Genomic DNA, 26088 nt, shown 5'->3' on the forward strand with positions numbered 1-26088 from the left:
AAATTAAGTCAAACAATTTAAAAAGCTACCATGAAATACTCTAAACTAATATTGAAATATTAGTTTTCTTTTTGTTAAGAAAGTACCTATGGCCACAATTTTAGGTGGAGAAGATACCTGACTACTAGAAACCCTAAATGTCGAATTATAGCTATCAACATACCTGAAGTCGGACGGTACCGTTATATGAGGGCTATAAGAGAGCGTGGACCTACGTACATAATTTCTAGTGGAGAAGTTTCTTGGTCACTGGGAACCCTAAATGTCTAATTATAGCTAATTCGGTCTGAAAATGTGACTAAGAAGTCAAAATAGCTGAAATCGGGCGGTACGCTATGTGGGAGCTGTACCAAATCGTAGACCTATGTCCATAATTTTTGGTGAAGTTTCTTGGTCACCGAGAACCCTAAATGCCAAATTATAGCTAATTCGGCCAAAACAGGTAGCTAAACACATCAAAATATCGGAAATCGGTAGGTACCGTAATATGGGGGCTATAAGAAATCGTGGTCCTATGTCCATAATTTTTGGTGGAGAAGTTTCTTGGTCACTGGGAACCCAAAATGGCAAAACGTCAAAACGTCAACTGATATAGGCCATCTTCGATCATGATCTAAGTTCAGACCAAAACCACATGTGTTCAGCCGTGTAGCTCGACTCATTAGGAAGATAGCGTGATTACAACAGACAGACGGACACGGCCAACTCGACTTTGAATTTTACTCTGAACAAAAATATATATACTTAAGAGGGTCGCAAATGATTATTTCGATGTGTTACAAATGGAATGACAAACTTAATATAGCCTCCATATTATGGTGAAGTGGCATAAAAATGTTTATAAAAATTTCTTCTGCTGGGGGATGTACCAAAACATGTGGACTACTTTTGGTAGACCATTTTTGTTGCAGAAGTTGTTTAACCTCTGGAAACTCCAAGTGCCACATTGGAGAAAATTTGGGTGGAAAATTTAGCTAAACACCTCAAAATACCTTAAATCGGAGGTATATTGAGGCCACAAATTTCAAAATACCGAAAATCGGGAGGTACCGTCCTATGTGGGCTATCTGAGGACGTCGACCAATACCGGCAAACTTCGGGTGGAATGTTTCATACGCCTATCAAAGACTTAATAAAAAATACCAGCTATTTCGGTGGGGAATTGAGGCTATAACCTTCAAAATACAAAAAATCGGGCTGTGCTGTTCTATGGGGGGCTATATCGACGCCTCCAAACAATAGTATGCTAAGTCGACTTAGCATGTTTTCAATTTCTTTACATTTTTATATTTAACGTCCTTTAACTTAAATTCTGTCAAATTTTGGTAATAATCGGACAATCCGAACAGAAGTTATAAACAAATATTTACTTAGAATAGTACTGAAGGTCAACGAAATTTCCAAACTTTTAGAGCTTGTCCTGCAAAACTCATTGTTCAGAATTAACAAACTATTATTTGGAGGTATCGAACGTCCTTAAACTTAAATTCTGTCAAATTTTGGTAATGATCGGTCAATCCGAACAGAAGTTATAAACAAATATTGACTTAGCATAGTACTGAAGTTCAAATAAATTTCCACACTTTAACTCACTTTTTAGACTTAGCATACTATTATTTGGAGGTGTCGATATGAAGGCGTGGTCCTATACCGACAAATCTAACGTGGAAAGTTTTATACCCCTAACGAAGACTAACTACCTAGCAAAATGAATTGGAAGTAGTGCAATGTGAACTAGTGTTTTCACGGCATGTTTTGATGCAGTTCAAAAGGTGTCGTGCAAAAGGCACTCCATTCCTCATATTTTAACCGCATTTGGATGCAATCCAAAGAAGCGCATCCATTTGTCACATATTAACAACATCCGGATTCAGTGAAAAAGGCACACCATTTCTCACATTTTAACAGCATCCAGATGCAGTTCAAACGGAGTCGTGAAAAAGGCACTCCGTTCGTTACATTTTGTTAGCACCTGCTTAGAGGTCCCTACAATTAATTCGGTTAGTAGATCCCTACAAAAATAGAAAAGAGTGTACACATTTCCAAAAAATTGTTACTATAAAATAAAAAATATATATTTTGAAAATTTTTCCTTTTCAGATCATTTTTAGTATTAATTCTTAATTAATTTCTCTTTGGAATCAAGCTTTATGATCAATAATGCATCTGAAAAAGGAAAGCCGACAATTCGAACCCACACACCCACCACTATGTGACATGCATGTTTCGCCTTCGGTAGAGGCTCTTCAGACATATCGGATGTGGAGCGGCTTCGATGTCCTCCAACTTTTCTTCTTTCAAATACATTTTGTTTTGTTTTTTACAACAACAATGGGGATTTTCCCATTTAGTTGTGCTTTCATGACAAACGCGTAGCGCTGCTTTGAAAGTTAAGAGTTTGGCTCTTAACGCTAACACGCCGTGACAACACTTTTTTCCTGTGTTTTTCAAGGACGTGGGTTCAAACCCCAGCCTGGCTCAGCTGATTTTTATTTATTTTGAAAATTTTGCCGTTTCAGTCGAAGATCATTTTTAGTATTAATTTTTTATTAAATTCTCTTTGGAGTCAAGCTTTATGATCAATATATAATTTGCGAAAATTTTTGCGGTAACTCACGAGAAGAAAATTTCCTAATGAAGTGCTGTTATAGTACATGTCGAAATTTAAACTGGTGATGGGAACCATTTAGCATATGAAGCAAGAAAAGTTCAGCTTGCATAAAATGAAGAGCGGAGGAAACATGCATGGTTGCGATTCAATTCTATGGACAATTTTTATAATTTTTAATAATGTAATAAAGTTTTTAATATTTTTGTTTTACACAAATAATATATGCATTTTATTTTTTCTGTTTGTTTTTTGCAATGACTTGCACACATTTCACAGAATGCCTGTATAAAACACGTGCTTTGGACTGCATCCTATTCTACCCCAAAAAGTTCGTTAAAATGCAGTGCTAAAGTGTCACTTAAAATGCAGTGCTAATAGAGTACCTCTTTCCGGGGTCACGCTCTTGTAACAAGAATGAGTGAAAATGCATAATTTGATGCACTTCCAAATCACTTGTACATATGATTTAACTGCCTCGTTGGAGGCAAAATTTTTGCTGGGTATCAAATGCCAGTCATTTCGATGGGATATTGAGCACACAACGTGCAACATACCGAAAATCGGGAGGTATCGTTCTACGGGGGCTATATGTAGACATGGACCTATAACGACAATTTCAGGTGGAAAATTTTGCACCCCGAGCTAACACTGATTACCAAATTTTAAATATTTCGGTGGGATATTGAGGATGCGACATTCAAAATACCGAAAATCGGGAAGTACCGTTCTATGGGGGGTACATCAAAACGTGGCAATTTTTGTAGCCCAAAAAACAACTAAATACCAAATTTCAGAATTTCGTATAAATCACCGGAAGTCGTTCCGATTTTCGAATAAAACTTTCAAAAATATTCATATTTTTTCCGAATATCGGATCAAACATTCGATAATGTTCCGAACTTCGGATCAAACATCAGATAATTTTCCGAATTTCGGATCAAACATCCGATTTTTCATCATCATGTCATCCGATTTTCTGCCCATTTTCGAATGTTCCTTTTGAGTTTTGTCCGAAATTGTGTAGAGTATCGAAAATTACTTCAAAAATTTCAATTATTTTATTCGACGTTTAAAACGATTTCGTTTAGAATTCGGAAAGAAATTCGAATTTTTCTTCCGATTTTTTTTTTTCGACAAAAGTTTTTCAAAATCGTGGGTACCTTCACTTAATTCTGTTTCGACTTCGGAACGAATTCGGCATCAGAATCGGAAACTTGTGCAGAGTTTCGTTCCGAATTCGGAAAAAATAAAAAAACTCTCTATTTTCCACTCTCAATAAGTAATTCCATTTGTATTATTAACCATCTTCTTGCTGTTAAACTTTGCAGAATTTTGAATTTATTATCAAATAAATTATTTACATTTCCCTTTCAATGAATTTATACAAACTGTAACTTTCAACCATTACATTTTTGAACCCAGTGTTTTGATATTCTTATCTAAATAATTAATAATCCTTTTGATTCAAAAATATTCGTATCCTTCTATACAATTTTGTTTCGACAGTATTTGGGATAAAAATGCATTGCTCTAAGCCACTGAAATGCAACAAAGTTGCTTCTCTTAGCAAACAAAGAAACGACTACTTCAACAAATTATAAAAATAAAACTTTGAGGTATGTAAGTATTTTGTTGCAAGTTTTTGATTCTCCCTCAAAAACAAAAACGGAGAAGAAGGAGAACTCTATAGTAGAGTTGCAAGAGGAGGAATGAATCTATGTTGTATAATACCAAAGCAATGAAAAATTGCTTTGAGATGAACATCACACTCTGGCCAAACGTAGCTTGATTGCATTTAAAAAGATACAAAATTTCTAAAACAAAGTTGCAACAATTTGTATTTTTTGATTCGAAGGTACTGTTGAATGGTGTCTTTGTCGAGAGGGCATTCAGCACACACAGATACATACATACATACTCACAAAGTCTTCACAAAAAGTAAGTCCGTTCCAGAATTGAATTTTTGAGAACATTGAATAATTCTTTACTTGGCCATAGCTATTATTACACCAAACAAACCCCCCTATGCCTCAGCTTCTTTTGCCTGGCTCTTCTTGCCTGGCCTCGTCTGCCTATGCTGTTAATGTTGCAGCCAAAGATTTATAATTAAATATGAACATTACCTACCTGCGTACAAAACGACGAAACAAAGCGTACAACACGAAAAAGGAACACTGAATTAATTGCAACTTAATTCGTGCTTTGCCGCAAACGAATTTGTTGGGCAACAAATTTGATGGGGTTTGATGGTGAAGGTTTGTGGTGTTCTTTTGACATCAAACTTTTAGATTTTTATTCTTGGCGTTTTTTTTTTGTTTGTTTCACAATTCGTTTTTCTTGGCTAAACAAAGATTTATGTTTTCTTTGGAAACGTATGGCGTAACATTTTTTGTTTTATAAACAAGACATGAATATAAATCATTTAAAGATTCTTAAGAATGCTATGGAAGTGTTTTCTAGTTATGATTTATTTGATCGTTTCCTAATAATATGCTATTAACATAATTAAAAAAAAGAACTATATTCTATTGTTGTTTTCTAAAGAAATATGTATAGCATGAGGTAAGATATTACTTTAAATAAAAATAATCTAAAAACAACAATTTAAACTCCATGGAACATAGGGGAGTTATGACTTAAATAATATTGGAGCAATAGATGTTTTTGGTGGCTGCGACATATATCAGCGGGCAGCTCAGCGGGTCTGAGCAGTCTCGGAGTAAATGTCTATGAAGCTGAGTTTTTTTTGGAACGAGGTGGCGATATACAACATCACTTTCAGCCCAATATCACTTTGGTATCCCACTCTCAGCTTCAATAGGATTTGACGTAAGGTGAAAATCTGGTCAAACATTAGGTTTTTCAGTCATAAAGCAAAATTTATGTTGCCCAATTATTTCATTGGGCATAGAATTTAGGCCTTCACGTTGTATGTTGGATATGATTTTACAGGGGATGTGAAGCCCCTCCCTTTTGTGGACCCTTTTGCCAACTGGAGCTAACTAGTTGACACCTCTAACTTTTCTCCGGTAGCAACGCGACTGATCGCACCATGGCTTCAAAGTATTGTTGTTGTGACTGTTTGCATGTAGTGGACAATATTTTGCTAACCTGTTGATTTATTGGATTAGGATTGCTGTCAGAAATTGGAGAAGTTCGTATTGCGTCAGATCGTATAGTATGCACTTCATTAATTAGGGTATTTACTTCGTACTTTGCAAGTACATCACCCAGTACTAGACTGTACCTTCTCTATAAAGTTCTTTATAATAGTCCGTAAAACTTTTTCGGGAATCGTCATCGTCTTTACACCCTGCACCATAATATGGAGGGTATACTTAAATTTGTCATTCCGTTTGTAACACATAGAAATATTCATCGGAGACCCTTTATTCTTGATCAGAGTAAAATTCTAAGTCGATATAATCGTGTCCGTCTGTCCGCCCGTCCGTCTGTTGAAATCAAGATACAGCTCGCAATTTTAAAGATAGAACTTTGTAAATTGGTATAGAAGTTTCTATTACTCCTAGGATGTTTGGTAGTGCAAATGGGCTATATCGTTTTGATAAAGCCCCCATAGAACCGTGCCACCCGATTTGAAGGTTTTAGTCTCATCATCTCACTGAAATGGCTGAAATTTGGTACTTTGTCTTCGACGGCGGTATAAAACTTTCTCCCAGAAATTTGTCGATATAGGTGCACGCCTTCATATAGCCCCCATAGAACGGTACCTCCTGATTTCCTGTCTGTTGAAATCAAGATACAGCTCGCAATTTTTAAGATAGAACTTTGTAAATTTGTATAGAAGTTTCTATTACTCCTAGGATATTTGGTATTGCAAATGGGCTATATCGGTCCACGTTTTGATATTGCCCCCATAGAACCGTACCACCCGATTTCCGGTATTTTTAAGGTTTTAGTCTCATTATCTCACTGAAATGGCTGAAATTTGGTACTTTGTCTTCGTCGGTGGTATAAAACTTTCTCCCAGAAATTTGTCGGTTTAGGTGCACGCCTTCATATAGCACCCATAGAACGGTACCTTCCGATTTCCGGTATTTTGGACTGAAATTCGTTGGTATAAATCCGCGTTCCGATATAGCCCCCGATTTTCGTAATTCTGAAGGTTGCGACGTCAATATCCCACCGAACGACTGAAATTTGTTATTTAGTCTTCCATGGGGTTATAAAATATTCCAGAAGAGAATTACCAGTATAGGTCCGCGGGTTTCTATATCCCTCATAGAAGTGTACCTCTTGATTGTCGGTATTTTGAAGGTTTTAAGCACATTATCTTATCGATATATTGAACTTTTGGTATTTAGTCTTCTTTCCGTCAGAAATTTGTATACCTACAAATGTTTTGATGTTTCGATGTTTTGATATTGTACCTCTCGAATATCTGTATTTTGAAGGTTGGCCACATTGTTTTACCGAATTTGCTGAAATTTGGTATTTAGTCCATATTTACATTAGAGAATTTTCCTTGCGGCGATTGTTAGTTTGTAGGTGACAAGGGTGTTGAGAGGCAAAGGGTTACCATATGCCTCACCTCTCTCTCCTACAAACTGACAATTGCCTATGTCTTCTTCATAAACGAAAGGATACTAATTGTTCCATTTTACTTCAATTCAACTCGTGATGGAGGGTATAACAAGTTCGGCCTGGCCGAGCTTAACACAGTTCTTACTTGTTTTTGCAAAGAATGCGTTACTAAAGCAACGAATGTACCCATGGCTTTTACCGTTATCACAAGGGAACTCGGATTGTCCCAGAACCATACAACATACGTGTTTCGGATAGCGTCTGTCATCTCAGTGTACATATGTTTGTGTTTGTATCTTTTATCTGTGTTGGAAACAGCATAACCTGGGATGCCTGCAGAAACGGAGGAATATCTAGATCCAATATTGATGTGCTCGGTTTGTCACATCCACATCCATCACTCGCAATCTTCGGTGAGATGCAATAGATGTCGTAATTAGACGCATTCCGGGGGTTGTTCCGGACAAGGCCAGGGACTTCGTTGCTGTATGCTGGGATTGTATCCCAGTGAGTTTTTGTTTTAACAGTGTTTTATTTTATGTTTGTGCGTTCATTTTCTGCATAATCTGGCTCTGGGTCTATCTCCAGTTCAAGGAATGTGGCTGCTTCGATGGGTTGTAACCACAGATCTACTGGAGTAAGTTGAGTAGCTAAAACTATTCCGGTTTGAAGTGACAGCTGACGCTCCTCAGCTGCTAAAGATGTGGGATGTTCTCCGAGGCCCGTATTCGCACGATAGTTGTTTATGGCATCAGCGACTGCATCCGTGTAAATGCAATTTAAAACTGAATGCTAGGTTTTTGATCTAGAGGTTCTCTTGTAACCTTGGACCTCTCTTTCTAGATCATATGGTGGTCCTATCCACCATATGATGATTAGCAAGGCTCTCGCGGTAACCCCCTGAACAAGTACTACAAAGAAAGCATGACATTGTGTTGCTGTACCGGACGAATTTTTGTCTCCTCGTGTAGATGGTCTACTGAAGACACGAGGAGACACCCTGTAGCAGTTCTCAGGGTGGAATTCTGACAGGTTTGAGTATTTTTCCATCCCGGACCATACTGGCGCCGCACACCACAAGCCGACCTATCGCGTTATATGTGGTCAACAAGGTTTCTTTATCTGCACGCCAAGTACTGCTGCCCAGGGTTTTGAGGGTATTTTTGCTACGTATAAGCTTGTCACAGATAGCTGCGGAATGCGGGGACGACAATAACATACTGTCGAATGTGACCCCTATTTTTTGGGGTAGTTTGTGGTCGTAATTATGCTACCATCGACTATGACACTCAACTCTGTTCTCACCTCTGCCGTCCAAGTGGTGAACAGAGTGGCCGTACATTCAGTGGCGGATATACATATTCCTCGCGTAGAAAAATGTGGTAAGATCGGTCAAAAAGGAGTTCAGCCTTTCACAAATGGCACCAGAAAAGGTACCTGACGCCACGATCGTACAATCATCCAAGGGATAGGTAAGTCGACATTCGATGAATCGATTATCTTGTGATCAATTTTCAGGTTTGCCTATAGATTGTTGACTTGGCGGTTTTACAGTTCCAAAAGAAAACTCAAAAATCGACGAATAATCGATTTGCTGCTGTTATGAAAAATTCGAAAGTCGAGTTTAAAGACAACTAAGATAATCTCCAGACCGAAAAATCGCATTTTTAGTTTTAGACCAAAGTCGAAAAATCGATTATTGTTTTCCATTACCTATCCCTAAATCATCCGCATACATTAGCAGTAAGGTGTGGAACCGCCGAGGTAGAGTTGCTCAAAGTATACATCCCGCCGATAAATACCTGTACTCCAGGTTATAGGCCCAAAATTTGCACGCTTTTGGAAGGTCATCACCGTCTGGCCTTGGGGGATTTTAACGCTCTTCATGAGTTATGGTATTCGGTCCTCAGAAACGATCAAAGTACTAGCTGAGCAGATTGATAACTCTACGTTTTGCACGATTAATCAGTACGCCCCTACCAAAATTACTGCTGCAGCCGCTCACCATATCGTGCTGGTCGTATACCCGATTTGATATCAAATTTCTGAGCAGTGACGACGGGATTGGCAAATGAGCGTGCTGAACTCCGCATTGAAGTTAACAGGTTGGTCGGTGAGCGTAAACGGAAAAAGTGGTTAAATCATCGGAAGGGATGCAATATTGGAGCCGAAATAAGTGAATTGTGGGCAATGGTTGTGGTGGTCCCGCTTCTTATTTCAGGCAAGGATTCGCACGTAGCAAAGTCTCTGGAGCGTAAGAAAAGCTATCCAGCATGTGTTCCGTAAGCAGCAGCTCTCCATTTCCATACATATTAGTTGAACACTCAACCAAAATAAGCCATGCGATAGGACTTATCGCGTTATCAGAAGCTTTTGAGACTATCAAACACTCCACACTGGTTGAGGATATCGAACCGGTAAAGTTTGAAATGCTGGAAACATTTTTAAGGTGATCTTGTGCAAACAATTCGAACCGAGGATTTTTTGAAAGTACAGACCCAAACGACAAGAAACCCAAGTTGGGTTTTGTTGTGTCAGGTCCAGCTCGGATTTTATGGTCCCATCTAAACATAGTTAAATATTGAGTTTTTAAAGAAATTCGAATCTTCTTCTGACCTCTGAAGCAAATTTGTAGATCAGGACAAGAATAAAATATCTGGAGAAGTAATGAACTCGAAAAACAACTTTTATTGCCTCAAATTTCAAAATATATGCAAAAATGCCACAATTTTTATACATTTCGCACCGTATCTCCAAAACATTTAAATTTTTCTGGATATTTCCTTTTGGAAAAATATTCCCTGGAATATAATGCAGAACTCTTCAGAACATGTCATTGTTGTAAACTGCCTCTATCCTGTTGTTTTCAGTACATTTTTCAACGACGATTTAATAAAAATTTCAATAAAGTAGTGAAATCCGAAATGCGAGAATAAACTGTTGGTGTAAACTGTGCCACCGTGGTGCAATGGTATGCACGCCCGCCTTGCACGCAGAAGGTCGGGGGTTCGATTCCCCGACCAGGCAACATCAAACATTTTTCAACGGTGGCAAAATACCCCTCAGTAATGTTGGCGACATTTCCTGAGTATTTCAGCCTTAAAAAACTTCTCCACAAGTGGTGTCTTAAGACACGCCGTTCGGACTCGGCGATAAACAGTAGGTCCCATATCATTGAGCTAAATATGAATCGGGGTTCACTCATTGATATGAGAGAAGTCTCCCTTGTCCCGTATGGGATGTTGTGGAACAATGTTTTTTTTTATGTGAACTGTGTTTGAAATACGTGTTGTAAAAGATTTGATGCAAAATACCGCTGAAACAACATGAAGTAAGCATTTTAGAGTTTCAGAATGTTCTAAAGAATTGTTGAGAACTTTAATTGGAAGATTTTTGCAAACGGTTATTTGGTTCAGCTCCCTTTAGTTTAGTTTGTAGTCTAAATATGTTCTTTCAAAAAATGCATACCAGAAGTTGTTTGCATTTTCAGTGTTGCATAGTGTAATATTGGTTTTATTTTCCAAGTTTTTCAAGAAGGATATTTCTTCTAGCATTGGAATCGTGCAATAGTCTTTATCAGAAAAAATCTCTTCTATCAGGGATTATCAGCGATTTTTATAATAGTTTTTTTAGTTATAAATAAATGTCTTACCTCTACGCCTTTTTCAATAGTAACAGCCGGAGATATTCACCTGCAAAAAATAAAATATTATAATTATTACTACATTCATAATTACTTTTTTTATTTTAAATAAAACAAGTTAGTGCCTTTAATACAAACAAAAACGTCACTTTACAACTTCTTCTTCAGTCATTGACCCCTTCTGGTTTAGTAGTCCTCCTTTGCAATAGCCCAACTAATTACATTTTCATTGTCCATACAACCAAGCCATAAAAATGACAAATAATGGCTCAAAAGGGATGCAAAACAAAAGCAATTCAAGTGAAACAAGCCGCAAGGCCACTTCAAAAATTAAAAACATAGCCACAACAAGTGTACTGAGTTACCACAGCAGAAGCAGCTGTAGCCACAGTAACTCCGACAAGAATAATTAAAATTTTGTTAAATTAATTTGAACATTTGCCCCTTCATTTTATTTGTGTTCGAAACCAACACAAAACTAACAAACAAACAAGCCAAGTCCGGAGTTCCTTTCGAGTGGTGGCTTTTCATTGGAGACTTTTTATTTTTGTACAACAACTTTTTAGCCATCACCTCCTTATGATGCTTGTGTTGGCAGTTGAAACACCTCTTAAAATCGAAAAGTAAAGTACAACACAATAGTTGTGGTCTCTGGGCCATTATAATTGTCAGTCGTTTTGTTTATTCGTTCGCCATTTATCCATATAAAACAACTAAAAAGCGTTAAGTTCGGCCGAAATTTTTTTATCCTCCACCACGAACTGTGTTCAAGTAAATAGGAACAATTAGTTTCGTTTCGTTTATGCAAGTACTAAGCTCTTCCTCTTATTCCTTGCTTCAGCTGGATACCTTAACTGATGATAATCTACTACCCGTTTGATTCTACCCATTGAGATTCCAAAATTCCAAGTAACATCCGCTTCAAAAGGAAAATGTAGCATAAGCGTCATTGTAGTTTTTTTCCAAAACTTGCACCAATAACTTAAAATTTCCCAATTTAGCATTTTTTGTATCCTCTGACAATACACAATATTAAATTCTTTTACAAAAACCCTAGAAATATATAAAATTGGGCATTACGGTGGTCAAGACTTGAACCCTTTTTCGAGTATGTAGGAGAACATCGACGTTTTTTTAAACGCTAACTAAAAGACCTATACGCCAACAATGGCCCATTCTCAATAACATACTGTGAAGGATAGATAATTTTGTGAGAGTGGATGAAGGTTTTCAAGCGAATGTGAAAAACAAAACTTCGATGGACAGATTAAATAATAGAATATTGGTTTTAAAAGTTGGTACATTGCAGAAAATCAAGGCGTTTGGATGTATTCTATTCCAAGATTGCCTTCAAGAACAAATATTTTGACATTGTAATTGAAGTAAGTTATGTGACGGTGAAATGTATTTCGACATAGAAAATATCGCAACAATGAATTAATGAAAGTATCAAATAAAACAATTAAAAAAGCATCAGTCGGCTTTGCTGACAGAGACATACCCTCAGCCTATTTAGGGTCTTTTCAGAATTTTGTGGCCTTTTTGGACATTTGAACTTGCCGACAAAAAATTTGGATTAGGATTAAAGTTCAAAAGTGTTGCGGAGGAGGTACATAAAAGGCATGGACCGACCTTTTTTGAGAGTCATATATTTTTGATAGATATCACGCCCAATAGTCATTTCAATGGGTCAGCGTATAACTTTTGGACCACTATGCCGGGAAGCATGGACTTGTCCACGGAAAACATTATACGGCTGTAAACAGGACCACAACGAACATTTGCAAAGGATCTTCGAACAGACCCTAAACTGCACTTAGACACAAATGTTGAACTTTTGTTGGGGAGGTACTCTTAAGGATAAAATTTATATCGGTCATTTTATAAGTTAAAATAAATTTGGACAAAATGTAAGGAGATCCAAAGTTTGGACCAAATTGTTTGCCCCGTTCAACAGATATCGTGCATACCGTCTTAGTGACAGTTGCCCATCTTCGAACTGAAAGTAAGTTTGGACAAAATATGCCGAAGGCCAAATTTTGGACCAAATCGGTTGATCAGTTCGAGAGTTATCGTGCTCTCCAGCGACAAAATATGCCGAAGGCCAAATTTTGGACCAAATCGGTTGATCAGTTGGCTGTTTTATCAAGAATTATGGACCTGCCCCTGAAAAATCCTTTACCGTCGTAATTGAGGCTGCGAATGCAAATTGATTCAACAGAAATCAAAGTGATTCGAGAACAGGTCTTAAAGCAATTCGAACTGAACTTTTCCGAAATTTTGTGTGGGAGGTGCCCGAAGGAGTGTACCGATTGAGTTCATATTGGAACCTCATCTAAGTCTGGTAGAAATTTCTTGATATGTAAATTATGGACTAAATCGGTTATTCCCTTCAAGAGTTATCGTACGTACAAATTTTCCGAACATTTTCCAACTTTTGTTGGGGAGGTACCGGAAAGAGTGGACCTATATGTCTATATATAACTTAAACTAAGTTTGGACAAAATATTAGGAAATCCAAATTTTTGGACCCAGTCGGTTGATCCGTTCGAGAGTTATTGTGCGCTCCAGCCAGCCAGACAGACAGACAATCATGTCTAAATCAACTCCAAATTTTCTGAAAAGGATTTCGTCCAGTCATACTTCTTATTATTACCTGTATTACTGATTGACTGGTCAAGCCAGTTACCTGTATAAACTTATGTATATTTTATAATAGCCCTGTTCCTTTACGTTCAAGAATCTTCAAGTTTTACTACTTTTTACTCGAAAAGCGTTCCTTTACTTCAGACACAATACAATTCATATGGGGACAGTTTACAACTTTTACTACATTTGCCGGTTTTACTATTTTCAGAAGTAAAGGAACAGACCAAATGTAACTTCTGTTGAATTTCCTCTTATCGTTCATAAGCTTAACACCACATGTTACATCGCCACAATTACATGATGTTGCATACAAATTCTCAATGTCGCTTAGTTACTTACTGGTAATTCAGTATACACCGGCTTTTGCAACTGTTGCTGTTGTTCACTTTTAATTACAAAACACAGTGTGAGGGGTAAACTCCCTGCTCCTTGTTGCAGTTGCTGCAACTCTTGGCTAGTTGATGAGATTGTGCACCTCTTTGTGTAATCATCATTAAAGTTCCTACTTTATATCGCTAATTTATGTACATATAAAATACTTATTGAATACATTTTCCTTCTTGGCCGCCCTTTTGTGCAATTAGCTATATTCTATAAAATTTATGAAAATATATAACTTATCTGTTAATATTGCAATCATGAGTCTGGTCAAAGTCATGAAATGGGAAATCTTTTATGAATTGTATAATTTACAACAGGTTGGGTAAAAAAGCGATAGAGGAAATGGAGAGAAAATAAATGAAATAAATGAAATTTCTATCTTAACTAGAGAAATATTGTCTAGGTTATGTTATGTACGTTAGGTTGAGAAGAGGGGTGATGAAAATCGCCACAAGTCCATATGAACTTACATTTAGAACATGTCAAATTATATGGACATTCAATTTGTTTTTCAAAATATTCAAAAACCATTATATAAAGTCAAAGTCAATATCAGAATTTCGAATTCAGAAAGACATTCAATCGAATGGCGGCAGTGTGTATTTTATTTTAAGATACGAGCGCATGCGCTCACACCAATTGTTGAAGCACTTTTTCCACTCCGATTGAATCACCTCCAAAACTTGGCTTTTGAGCGCTTCAACAGCATGTTCTGGCTATCCACTTTTTTTCGGGCTCATACGCATAGATCCATGATTCGTCATCGACGCGTCGCGACAATGAGACTAAACCTTTTTTTGTGTTCATGCAATATCGAATGTATGCTGGTGGAAAAAACTGCGCAAGGATGACTCTATCACGCGATATATAACATGGCGATTTTGTATTATCAGTTCACGAAAGGCATCAATCTTTTTTGGCGCAACGTCTTTTTTTGGACGACCTTCGTCTTTAAACCACTTGCCCGCACGATTGAATTCATTAAACTGAGTTTTCACAGTGCTATATTGCTTCATCGCCATACAAAGTTGTAGGTTCATCGAAAGTTTTGAAAATTATCGCACGAAAATGTTCATAAGTAATTTCAATTTCTTTTGCTAATAAATTTTTTGAAGTTACTGTAGAGCATCCCGTGTCCAGTCCACGGGAACGGGAAGATAAGACGGGAAGAAAAGACTATGTGCTCTAACTGCAGGGGCATAATTAGACACCCTACTGCTTATAAGATAGTGTCAGAGTTATTGTGAGAACGACTAAAGCCTATGGTCAACGAAATAATTGGGACATACCAATGCGGCTGTAGACCTGGCAAATCCACCATTGACCACCCAGCAAAATTTGAAGGAAGAGGTTCCATGCGATGACGTGATTTCATGGCATCTTTTGCATTGGTTCAAACGAAGTCGTGAAAGATCCGATCTTTTCATTAGCATTTGAACCAATGCAAAGGAAGCCGTGAAAGATCCGATTTTTTCGTCAGTATTTGAACCCATTCCATCGATCCAATAGAGATGAATTTTGTATTTTTATTTATACAAATTTTCTAAATATATAAGATTAATTATTTAAAATGGGCTTGATGTTGTCGGAGACTCGAAACCACAACCAACGTTGTTAAAACTCTCGTCGTAATGATAATGTCATTGCAAAGGGTTGGTGAAAATGGCATGCCAAAGCATTGGTGTAAATGATATGCTTTGGATCCAAAAATGAATAGCATCTTTTGGGATCCACGCTCGTATAAAATTCATCGATGAAGATGCTAAAAAGATGGCATGCCAGATCACTTGCACCCATGATTGAATGGCATCTTTGGCATCGAACACTTTTTCTGGGCAGATATTTACCGTGCGGCAAATTCTGGAGAATACCCAAGAGATGCAGATCGGCACCTACCGCCTGTTTGTCGGTTATAAAGCAGCCTTCGACAGCCCCCTACGTCCAAAGGTATTCCAAGCCATGTCTGAATTTGGTATCCCTGCAAAGCTCATACAGGTTTGTAAAATGACATTAACTGATACTCGGTCCTCAGTTAAAATGGGAAAGAACCTCTCCAAAGAGTTTAGTACCAAAAGAGGTTTCAGACAAGGAGACGCCTTTCGTGTGACTTATTTAAAGTTCTGCCGGAAAAGGTCATACGACATGCAGATTTTAAAAGAAATGGTACAATTTACACCAATAGCCACATGTTACTTGCTTATGCTTACGATACAGACATCATGGGCCGATCAGTAAAATAAGTAACTGATACCTTTAAGAATGTCGAAGGAGAATCTGTTGGGAAGTGGGTCTGGCAGTAAACGGATAAAAAGGACTAAGTTGATGGTGTCGATGAGCAATGTGTCCATAAAGCTCGGACCAACAATGGAAGTTGGTTCCTATTATTTTGAGTTAGTAATAGACTTCATCTACATCGGCATCGCCATAAACACAACAAACTACATTAGTTGTGAAATAAAAAAAGAATTATATTGGACTTAAGATAATACTTTGTCTTAGGTGAGCCGTTTAAAAATGAAGCCACATCTCGTAAAACAAGTAAAAAAAGTAACAGTCGGCTTTGCCGACAGAGATATACTTTCAGCTTATGTGAATTGAAATTTTCATCTACGGACAGATCGAATGTATTTAGAGTCTTTTCTGAATTTTGTCTATTTGCGAAGTGGACAAGTTGTCATTTGAGTGGGTCATATCGTATAACTTTTGGACCAGTATGCCAGGAAGCATGGACTTGTCCACGAAAACATAATATCGCTGTAAACAGGACCACAACGAGCAGCATTTTCCAAAGGATCTTCAAACAGACCCTAAACTACACTTAGACACAAATGTTGAACTTTTGTGGGGGAGGTACCCTAAGGAAAGGACCAACACGGGTCGAGATAAACTACATTTATACAAAATATTAGGAGATCCAAAGTTTGGACCCAATTGGTTGCCCCGTTCAAGAGATATCGTGCATACCATGTAAGTGACATTTTTTAAATATTGGGGGGAAGTACCGGAAGTTGTGGGCCGGTATTGCCCATCTTCGAACTGAAACTAAGTTTGGACAAAATATGACGAACGCAAATTTTGGACGAAATAGTGCTCTCCATCCACTACATATGGTACTATAGGGATTTTTTACATCTTTCGGGCTATTTTCTCAAGAAGTATGGATTTGCCCCAGGAAAAACTTTTACCTTCGTAATTGAGGCAGCGAATGCAAGTTAGAAAATATCAATGAGATTCGAGAGTAGGTCTTAAAGTGAACTTATCCTAAAATTTGTGTGGGAGGTACATGAAGGAGTGGACAAATATAGACCATATTTGAACCTGATCTATATCTGCTTATCGGGCGCACAATTTTTCCGAACATTTTTTAACTTTGGGGGAGAGGTAGGTAGCTGAAGGAGTGGCAGATAGGGTTTATCTTCGAAGTTAAACTAAGCTTGAACAAAATATTACGAATGCCAAATTTTTGACCGAATCGGCAGATCCGTTCGAGAGTTATCTTGCGCTCCAACCACTACCCACGGTGTTATAGGGTTTTTTGCATATCTAAGGCTATTTTCTCAGGAAGTATTGAGTTACCCCTAATGAAAATTGTACTGTCGTATGGGGGCAGTGAATACAAGTTGTTACAACAAAAATCAAAGCGATTCGAGAGCAGGTCCTAAACTGAACTATTCCGAAATCTTGTGTGGGAGGTACCCGAAGGAGTGAAACCGATAGAGTCCATATTGGAACCTCATCTATGTCTGGTAGAAATTTCACGATGTGCAAAGTATGGACCAAATCAGTTACTCCCTTCAAGAATAATCGTACGTACGAATTTTCCGAAAGTTTTCCAACTTTTGTTGGGGAGGTACCGGAAAGAGTGGACCCATCTTCGAACTTAAACTAAGTTTGGACAATATGTTACGAAAGCCAAATTTTGTACCGAATCGGTTAATCCGTTCAAGAGTTTTCGTGCGCTCCAGCTAGCCAGACAGACGGACGGACATGGCTAAATCAACTTCAAATTGTCTGAAACGGATTTCGTCCATACATACATACATACTTGGGGTCTAAAACCATTATTTCGATGAGGCGCATTTTACCCGTATGAGGGTATAAAAAAAAAACAACGCTTTACAAAACACTGATACTACCCGAGCCAATGTAGGGTTCCGAAGCCTGGGTACTTGAGCAAAAGATAAGGCTGTACTTGGTGTGTTTGAGAATTAAGCACACAGCTATAGGCGTCTGATCAGAAAAATAAATAGAGTGGAATAAGAACAGAATACTGCAGTAACAAAAAATATGACAACGACACAAGGTCGGCGTTGTTGGCTGGCGATGTTATTGTTGTAATAGCTTTAAGTATTTTTTGTAAGTGCAACAACAAGCAATAGCTTGTATGCATAAAAATAATAAAAATGTTTTCCTATAGATCCTGATGATGTCTTTCGAAGACAGACGAAATATCGATTTAAATAACAAATAAAAACAACAAAAACAAAGACCTCGAGCTCGGTTTTATTTAACATATATTTATAATAATCAAAATAAAGGTCGAACTAAATAACATAAAGAATGAGAAAAATTCTTGGAAAGATCTACGGCCAAATTTGCGTTGACGGTGAATATTGACGTCGTATGAACCACGAGCTGTGTCTGTTATACACCGACATTATTAAAATTAAAAGTATCGATATACAATGATTGCGTTGGCTAGACCATGAACGATGATGAACCCGCTAAGAAGGCGTAAAGCAACAAACAAAGATATCTTTTCTTAGTTCGGCTTATAGGACAAATGTTCTCTAATAGGCCAACTAAGTAATGAAGAAATGTAAATATAGCACAATGAAAATATAAAATTTTATGAATTAGTGCTAGTGGTACAAAGAACATCACGGTGCGCCTCTACTAATTTTTGATGAAAACTGTTTACACCTGAGAATTTTTTTTTCGGATTCTGAAACTACAATGTTCATAGATGAAAAAAAAAAACAAGCAAAAATCGCCGAAGGGATTTTCAAATAAAAGGCGGTTAAAGTTAACATTTTTAGAGCTTTTCAAATTTTCACGATTTTTCTTGGAAACCGCTAGTCCTATTGTAATGAGAAAAAAAAATATTATCTACAAGATTGGCCTTTATGACTTTATCCTAGCATTTATCGTTTTTGATATATAGAAATTCAAATCGGGACAATGCATTGACTGTAAAACAATGTCATGCACGGTGCGCCTTTACTAACTTTTAATGAAACCCGCTTACACCTGGGAAGTGTTTGCCGATTCTGAAACAGCTAAGAAAAATTCAAAAACAACAAAAAAACAACAATCTTGTAGAGAATTTTCACTGCTACAAAATTTTTTAAAACCTAGAAAAACTCTAAAAATGTGAAGTTTAACCGCGATTTATTTGAAAATCCCTTTGGTGTTTTTTCTCATCTATGAACATTGTGGTTTCAGAATCCCAAAAAATTTCTCAGGTGTAAGCATATTTCACTTAAGGTTAGTTAAGACGCACCGTGACATTACTTGAAGTACAATGTTTGTGTAACCAAAACCAAAATAATAACCAAACCAAATAACAAAAAAAAAAAAAAAACAACAACAAAAAAACAAAATAATAACACAGTATTAAGTTTTAAAATCATTTGTACTGATATATTTTTGTAAATCTTGTTCAAATTGCTTATAGTCGGAATATAAGGTGGTAGACAATTCCAAAGACGGATATCTGATATCATCAGTGCTCCGATTTACTCGCGATTGATAATTTGGGGGCGATGTGGTAATTTTATTTGGGTGGATTTTTTTTTTTTGGTGGGGGTGGGGTAAATTTTTGTTTTGTGGTAAGGAGTGGGCAAGTTGCCCCCTCAACTCGCTGGAATTCGAGAACAGTTTCACTCGCGAGTGGAATTCGATCGATTATTCGGAGCTCTGGATATCATGAATTGTTTCTCCGATTTGGAGCTTTTGAATTTTAATATTATAACTTTCTTGCTTTTATTAGACGGTGCAAATTGTATGCGGTTTATTGGGTATGATGTCTCCTTCTTGGTTAGAACTTTGTCCAAAAATATGAGACTCCTATATTGGAGATGGTTGCCACTTCACGTATTTTATGGACGGACTAGGGTGTAAATGGGGTGAACAAAATGCTTGAGGCGTAAAGTGAGAGGTGAGGTGTGTCTCTGAACATACCCGATTGAATATTTTATACGAAAACTCAGAAATGCGAACGATACGGTTTTTATTAAATACATATATTGCACTATTGTTGAACGTGACTTTTTGGCTTATTTTGTAAGAGAATTGCTAAAATTTGGTATATGTGTTGGTACAGGTCAAAGGCAAAGGAACCTATTTTGGTATAGACCCCATATAACGGTAATTATGGATTTCACCAATTCACATTCACATTTTCCAAACGATATATTCGAAACATAGCTGTTCGGTATCGGTTCGTTTTTGACATTTGTGTCTTTGTGCCCATGAATTCAATGTTATAGCCATTGTAGACAAGAAGAAGGTACAATTATTATTTTTCGCAACTTTATATACAATTTTACATATCTGCTCAAGTTGCACAACCTCCTTCTTAATACAATTTTCATGTTTGACTTAAACTAAACCTTTGGCATTTCGTCCACATGTGTTTTAAGGTATGTGTGGTGAAGCTTTCCATTTCGCTTCGCGTGAATGCAAAATGTACTTTTAATTTTGTTTTTTCATGATTCTATTTTCAGATGGGCATTTTTATTTTTATCTCACACAAATGTGTGGAAATTCTATTTTTAGTCAAGGTAATTTAAACAGGAAAAAACGAGCGAAAAAGAAACTGCATACAAATATTTGCCATTTCTTAAGTAGTTCTCTACGGTGCAGTGTCCACGCTCTTATGGTGACGGACTATGTTGTTAGTAGTAACATGCAGTGCCAATAACCTTGCCATAGTTTGGAATAAAGGAACTGCAGGCATACAGCTACAATCATACATATATATCTAGGTACGTATGTATGTACAATGTTCTTGTTAGCACTTAGGTGGATTTTCATCTTTTAGGTGAGAACATCGGAATCTTTTATTATATGAAACAATGTTGGCAGAGGACCCTTGTTAAAGTAGATAAATATTAGCATATTTTAACAAAGGCTGGAGAATAGGAATATAAAATGTTAATGGTCATCAAACTTTACTGACGTTGGACTATAAAGCTGAAGTTGATGTTGGTTATAAAAAGATGTTGTAAAATTAAAGGAAAATACTGCAAAGTTTATTAGCAGAACCTTATTCAGGAGAGACTGATTATAAAAATTTTATTAAAAATTCACAATAATAGTGTAATATTTTAGAATGGTTTTTAATTATTCATTGGTATAATTTAGCAACCTTTAAAATTGAATTCCAACAATATGCTTGGCATGGTAAAACCTTTGTGTGTAAAATGGTAAATTATTTTTTTCAAGGTTTTCTGATTAGATAAAATTAAAATCTCATCAAGTCTGCTATTAAGACTGTGGACAACGAATCTAAAAAAAATTGAGATTTGAATTTTGAGATCGCAAAAATAGCAATAATTCCAAAATACATTTTAAGCAAAAGTAGTAACTTCTCTGCAATCACGGTGCTCTTGAACCAATTTAAAATGGAAGGTGCTAACACCTGGGAAGTTTCTGAAACAACAATGTTCATTGATGAGAAAAATGAAAAAAAAAAAATTGCCGGAGCGCTTTTTAAATAAATCGCGATTCAAGTTGACTAAAAAAATATTGTAGTTATGAAAATTCTCTACAAGATTGACCGGTATGGTATTTTCGTAGGTTTTACCGTTATTGAGATATCAAGCTTTTTGTAGAAAATTAAATTATGTTGAAACTGAGGTATGGGGTATTGTAACTCGCGATCAGTTTTACTATACCATAACTTTTGACCGCATTTCAGTAAAATAAACTGTTTTAGCACGATTCACCGAGGGGTTTCTTAAAATAATAATTTGAGCGGAAGCTGTGGTCATATTAATGTAAAAAAATCAGAAAAAATCGTTGAAACAAACGAGTTTCATTATGTTATTTTCCAATTAGTGGTTTTACAACACAATGTAGAGCTTAATGCTCAAAGGAGAAGTTAAAGAGTACGCTTCAGAGTTGAAGTTTCTAATGTATTATTTTTTAATATATCCACTGTATCTACCTCAAACGGATTTTGACATTTTGAAACCTCAAAAATGGAGTTTTTTGAATTTTTGCTCTAATCGGGACACGCAGCTGGATTTCCCTAAAAGCATATTATTTTATTGTAGTACTCGCGATTTCGCATTTTTTAATGTACAACATGAGGGTGTAGCCCTCACAGGATCACAGTAATCTGCGCCCAAACACGAAATTTTTGTGCGTAAATTTTTCTCAAAAACATATTTTTTTTGGTTTAAAATTTACAAACGTGATTCGATTTCCGTGGAAACCCGCGTAAATTTAGTTTTTTTTACGTTCTGAATCTAACAAGCCACGACGCGTAAAAATCCACAAACAAGATCGGCGGATATGATACCCCTCAAATTTCGAAAATTTGCAAAAAATTATTTTGAAAATATCGCATATTAAAACGCGTTTTGGATGTGTCAGTTCTACTTAAATAAATAGATCGATACGCGTGTTTAAACTGCGCGAAAACAGATATTTAAAAACTCTCGTAAATCCAGAGATATAATAGATTATTTCTTGATGGATCGCTTTGAAACGGCATAGAGTGATGTATTTTTTAATGTGATTATTGAAATCGGATGCGCATAAAATGTAAATGAACTTCGCGGAAATGATGACCATTTTACTGTATTTTGCACCCTAATAATGTATTTTGCATCTATGAGCATTGTAGTTTCAGAATCCGCAAAATTCGTTTCAAAGGAATAACCGTTAATTTTACGAAATATTCCTCATACATGAAAGAAAGTTGAAGATGTATAATGTGACCTATTATCATCTTAAGCAGATGACATTCACCAAACCTTGTACGCAGTCGAATATTTACCCAATATTGTCGACTGTAAATTCTACTACTCCATACCTCCAATATGACCTTTAATCTAAAATTCGGCACAAAACATGATGACAGTCACCAAAAATTGAAAATAAAAAAATAATAAAGATACCTTTAAATAGATCAAAGCAGAAAAAGGAACAAAATAAGCAATCAGCAAAACATTTTCTACCCTCAAGGTAGAAATAGCTGGCCAACAAAAATAAGATTTTTGCTTCATTTCAATTTGATTTTACGGCAACGTCACAACGGCAACTGCAGGTAATCTATAAAAGAATCAATGAAAAGTAAGACAACCTCACATCAAAGACTAAAGAAGCGAACCAACAAAATATAATAAAATTTGAAAAAGTTTGACTTTTTCTGGTATTTCACTAGTTCAGTTGTTGTTTTTTTTTTTCAATGACCATCACTGTCGTTGTTGTCAAATTGATCACGAAAAATATTATTTGGCTTGTAAAGTTATTTGCAGATTATCAAGGGAAGCATACCATAATTTCATAATAAAAATCACAAATGGGAATTTTATTTTGTCATATGTAAGGAAATCGTTCATAGATTTTACTCTGGGCAGGTTTGTAAAAATATTTCCCATAAATTCCAAGACAAATAGGACCGCTGATCCCTGTTGTTTATCCCAGTTTGTGCGGGAAATAGATGGACCATTGACCAATATTTACATTTTTTCGAATTTTGTTGTCTTTTATATCCTCTGACAACACACAATATCAAATTACAACAATCCCGTTTCGAAAATTTTACAAAAAACTTCGAAATACATAAAATTTAGTAATACCGGTTCAGGGAGTCTAGACCACAGCCGACCAAGAAGAGGGCACACAAAATTCTCAATATTTGCAACTTTTGACAGTGTGTTAGTAACGTTGTATGCACGCATGCTGCAAAACAAAAACAAATCAAAACATTTGTGTGCTCTTTCGTTGCGTTCGGGTCGTGTGTGTGTGTGAATTGCCGAAAAACTTCATAACTTTAACAATATCAAAGCACGACATTGGTCTAGACTAAAACATCGAGATATATGGATAGTTTTTTTTTGCACATTGCAATTACTTTGGTAGAAAAATGTGACTTAAATCTGCAAAAAAAAAAGTTTACACCGGATGGTACCCTTATTAGGAGCTATATCAAAACGTGGACCTATACTGTCTGATAATGTTTGGTAGCTATAACAAGGACTAAATACCAAACTTCAGTCACTTCGGTTGGATATTGGCGGCTATATGAAAACGTGGACCTATAGTGAGAATTCTCTTCTGAAATGTTTAATACCCCCATTGAAGACTAAATGCTAAATTTCGGTTTGATACCAGCGCTGAAACCGTCAAAACACCGAAAATCGGGAGGAACCGTCCTATGACGGTTGACGGTGAAGACGTGGATCTATACAGACAAATTTTATGTGGAAAGTTCCATACCACCACCGAAGACTGAGTGCAAATTTCAGGTATTTCGGTGGGATATTTAGGCTACCCTTCAAAATTCCGAAAATCGGTAGGTCGTTCTTTGGGGGCTATATCAAAACGTGGACCGATATAGCCCATTTTCAATACCAAACATCCTAGGAGTAATAAAAACTTCTATACCAAATTATATTGCTCCATCTTAAATATTGCAAGCTTTATCTTGATTTCAACAGACAGGCGGACGAACGTACAGACTGACATGATTATATTGAATTAGAATTTTATGCTGATCGATCTTTCTACTTCTTTTTCCCAAAAGGAACTAGTTCCTTAATATGGTTCCATAGTTCCAAATAGTTCCGATACAAATATAGTTCACCCGATTTTTATCCGTCATCATTCTTTTCGGTCCAAACTGTTGCGGGACCGAAATAGTTCGCGAATCTTTCTCTTTTATATTTTTTTGTTTTCTTCGTTCCAAATAGTTCTGAGAACGAAGTGTTTTCATGGATTGGTGGATGAATTGACATACAAATAAATAAATTGCAGCGACTAAACAGCAACGTTAAGAGAACGAAAGGAACTATATAAACGTAAATGCTGGATGTAGTTCCAATACTTCCTTGTCCGGAATAGTTCCTTAAAACTAGTCCGTTCCGGAACTACACAACTCTAGTAAATTATACGCTCCATATTATGGTGGAGGGTACAAAAAAAGAAAGGAAAGTTCGAGTATCTAACTCATATCTACATAGTAGTCGGTGTCTCCTTGTTTGCAATAAGGGACACCTGCAAAGTAGATGTTCGACAGTCTATATCTCTTCTGCATGTTCACATAACCTAGCATAATCAATGTCACTCTCATCCCATTTTGAAGTTACAGATCTCACACTGCAGTGACCCGAAATAAGTCCCACAGTGATTTTCATGCCTAACTTATCGTCGTAGAACGACGACTAGAGACTACTGGCCAGATTGCTTTGGAGGTCCTGAATCCAGGTTCCAAGAGCCATCAACGATGTGCTTTCTCCAGATAGATCTCTGGAAGTTTGCCGATGTAGGTGGTTTCACAATATGTATATTACGGGGGCTGCTCGATAACTTTCTGGCCTAGGCAACACTGCGTATTGCCAGGCGCCACTTTAACTTGTTTTAGAAAGTTTGACAGTTTTTGGCCTAAACGTACTCAGGACAGGTTGAAATACGAGCATGTGTTGTGTTGTAAATAGAAAAAAATCTCTTTGCAAAAAATGGAATTTTCTTGTGTACATTTTCGTCCGATCATTTTTCACAATTTTCGACGTGGATAATCACGTCAAGAGCGCATCGATCAAATTAAATCTTTGTATTACGATAAAGAACCATTCTATAGCAATATGAAAAACTGGTTTAATGAATTCAATCGTGGCCGACACTAGCCGAAAAACAAAGGTCGTGAGGGTCGTCCAAAATCGGGAGTTGTGCCAGAAAAAAATTAAGCCTTGCGTGAAAGGAAAATACATGATCGTCGTGTTATATATCGTAAAATAGAGGCATCTTTGGGTATTTCTTCCAACTAACATTTGATATTGATATTGAGTGGATTTTTCTCTTTAGATCCAGCAAAATTGGATAAACGCTCAAAAAGAGGCTCTTTTGGATTGGTTCAAGAGAATTGTGAATAAAAACGATCGTTGTGCTTCAAACGACATTTTTAAGATCGTCACAGACGACGAATCCATGCGTATGAACCCGAAACAAAACAGCAATCGACCGTGGAGGTCTTCGAAGATGAGCCAAATTCAACGAAGGTTAATCATGGAAGAAGCACCTCGAA

General features: G+C 36.7%; 1 protein-coding gene across 5 annotated transcripts in view; it reads right to left on the reverse strand.

Moving 5' to 3' along the window:
* Window positions 1–26088, reverse strand: part of sano (CABIT domain-containing protein serrano) — a 711482-nt gene that overhangs the window by 622433 nt on the left and 62961 nt on the right. For 3 of the 5 annotated variants that reach the window (XM_073957408.1, XM_073957405.1, XM_073957409.1), the window contains one exon: window positions 10809–10848. The exons of the other annotated variants lie outside the window; for them this stretch is intronic. The gene's annotated coding sequence lies outside the window, so the exon portion shown is untranslated. The remainder of the gene's footprint in view (window positions 1–10808; window positions 10849–26088) is intronic. 5 annotated transcript variants of the gene reach the window in all.

This window comes from Musca autumnalis, unplaced genomic scaffold (genome assembly GCF_047663935.1).
Source record: "Musca autumnalis isolate F117 unplaced genomic scaffold, ASM4766393v1 scaffold_5, whole genome shotgun sequence".
NCBI classification, from domain to species: Eukaryota; Metazoa; Arthropoda; class Insecta; order Diptera; family Muscidae; genus Musca; species Musca autumnalis.